Source organism: Pseudochaenichthys georgianus, chromosome 7, assembly GCF_902827115.2.
Source record: "Pseudochaenichthys georgianus chromosome 7, fPseGeo1.2, whole genome shotgun sequence".
Taxonomy (NCBI): domain Eukaryota; kingdom Metazoa; phylum Chordata; class Actinopteri; order Perciformes; family Channichthyidae; genus Pseudochaenichthys; species Pseudochaenichthys georgianus.
The window spans coordinates 5,715,564-5,718,126 of NC_047509.1; the positions used below are offsets into that span (position 1 = coordinate 5,715,564).

Here is a 2,563-nt window from a genome sequence, read left to right on the forward strand (position 1 = left end):
GTTTGTTCCATTTGTGAGGAGCTAAAAAAAACTAAAAGCAGCTTAAAGTGTAATAATACAACATGTATTCTTTGGGGGACCCCTTCTGTGGCTGCAATCTATTTTTTAAAGCCTTTCAGTGCACCAAATGCACAACCTGGACTTTAAATCAAATAAATACAAAGTCCTGTTTGTATTCGAAAATCAACCTGGGCTTCTAATCAAATCCAATCTTTTAACCAAATAAATTGGATTTTGATCAGTAGATATTAGGATGATAATTCCTTATTATGTGTGTGCTGAGTTCAGTGGCCAGGTAAATTGCACTATTATCACAGTGTTTACCTCCACAGCCACAAATATCCAGGGTTTTTGATAACCTCCACCTGGATTTGATGGGTAAATTGTGATTCCTATCCTTGCTTTTCGCTTCCTGAGGGAGGCTTTGCCAACAATATAGTTTCCTCTCCCCGGCACTCAGGCTCTCTGGATACTGACTGACAGCTGCCTGCATTACAAAGATGTGAGTAATTGAAATCTCATCATATAGAGAAAGTTTGAGTTACCCCGAGCAGCCCCTCTGACCCTAACTCCAGCCTCTGTGTCTCGCCAACGGATCTTTCCATTTACCATCCACAGATCAGGATGAGACATGTTGCGGGTGCAGAGGTGCCGTGAAGAACCGCGCTGCATGCAAACGGGGTTTTGCCATCCTTAAACCCAACAAATCAGCGAGTCTGTTCCAAGCTCATCTGCATACAGCACTCACATATTCTGAGTATGTGCACAGCATGAAAGTACGATTTTCACAGCAGCACGGTTAAACGCTCATTAAATTGTTAAGAACCCAGAAGTTGGATACATGCTTTCATGCATTTCTTATCTGGGTTTCTGTGAAAGCAAAACATGTTATTATTTAATGGCCCAGGCTTTGATCTGGCTGATGTATAATGCACCGGTATTAAAAGCCAAGTTTAGCAGAGATGATTAGAATTGTGATATCAAAATTGTCAAATGATTTTAGTACAAATGCCCTGAAACAATGCCAAAGAGAATCCCCTTGAGCATAGAGTACCATATGGTATGCAGTTTGTATAAAGGTCGTAACTATTCAGTAAAACATCCTCTAATATGAAGCGAACGATCAAGGGAATTGTGTAATTAACACAGAATGTAATCATTTCTTCTGTGCTTATAATATCTACTGAAGCTCCAGCAATAAAGTTCAACAATGTATAGTACAGCCCACAGAGGAGGGACTATGAGGGAGCATGAGAATAAGAGGGAGAGAAGGTTTCAGCCAGCTTGATCGATGGAGTTGGCTTAGTGGTGCAGTGACGCGTCCTAAAACCCTTTTATAATCTATCGATTAGATTTATAATTCGAAAATTATAAAAGTAGGGTAGACATGTGGAGATTATCCGGCTGAACAAAACGTGCATTTATCAAACAGGTTTGTTTTCCACAGACCTTATTTCCAGCTATTTTCCAAAACCCTGTGGAGAAATCCCGTTGCTTTTTGTGGAGGGAACCAGCAGCTTACTTCCTGGTTTTAGGACGCGTCACTGCACCTCTCAATATGATGCCAGTATAAACATATAAAAATAAAATAAAAAGGTCTTCTGTCGGCTCTGTACATCAATGCCGACCAAGTAAGTGAAGAGTAGAAAATATAAAGGTATTGGCGAAATGTCCCAGCAGTTTATGATAATGAAGGTTCTAATCTATAGCCATTACATTTCTAACTCCTAATGACAGGAAGGCAGAAAGCGCATTATACAAATAATAATCTCATAATAATAGCAGACATTTTTTAACAATGACCACAATATCATTATTTTAATAAACCAAATATGAACAATTGAGGAAAATGAGGAATAACTGATGATTCAAATGTTGTAGTACAAGTAGTAATGTAGTTAGTGCATACATTACTATTGCAACATGTGTTAATTTTCTTCATTATTAGTCGATTTCTTTTTGGACGAATGCTCCGGGCCAGAGGCTACAATGATGGGGCCCGTGATAATATAATTCCAGTGGCATTTGACCCTTAATGTCTACCTCTGCGGTAAGTCACTCGCACCGCGGTGGGCCGGTGATACCGAAGTGGGCCGGTCGAGAGTCCCGGGCTGATTTGTAGTCCCAGTCCGCCACTGACTATGATTACTATCTTTTGTTTGACACTGTGGATTTGAAAACCCTATAATCGGTCTTCAAAAGATTAAGTGTCAGATTATGTCTCAAGTTTTTGTTCGAGATATTTCTTTAATATTGCGAACAAAACAGTTTTGAGGACTTGGGGGCAGCAAAGCAAGCTGCAAACCTAACATATTGGGTCATATGGCTAACTTTGATAGCAAACAGCTGCCTATTTGCACATCCAGCAGATATAAGCAACGTTAGCATTCATTTAACTGCGGCAAACCTGATGACATATTATCTTTAAGCTCAGTTCTTGGTCTCCTTCAGAGGAAAGTATCTGGCTCTTTAGCTTCAATATGCTCCATATTCCCCATCTAGTTGCTTACTTTGTCAGTCAGTATTGTGTCTTTGCGATTCGTCCCTAAATCCAAACTTAATT

At 39.7% G+C, this 2,563-nt stretch overlaps 1 long non-coding RNA gene across 1 annotated transcript; it reads left to right on the forward strand.

The window, feature by feature from the left end:
- The first annotated feature begins 227 nt into the window (after positions 1-227).
- Positions 228-832, forward strand: LOC117449033 (uncharacterized). The gene is made up of 2 exons (XR_004552439.2): positions 228-502; positions 619-832. It is a non-coding gene; the product is annotated as an uncharacterized lncRNA (long non-coding RNA).
- The last annotated feature ends 1,731 nt before the right edge of the window (positions 833-2,563 follow it).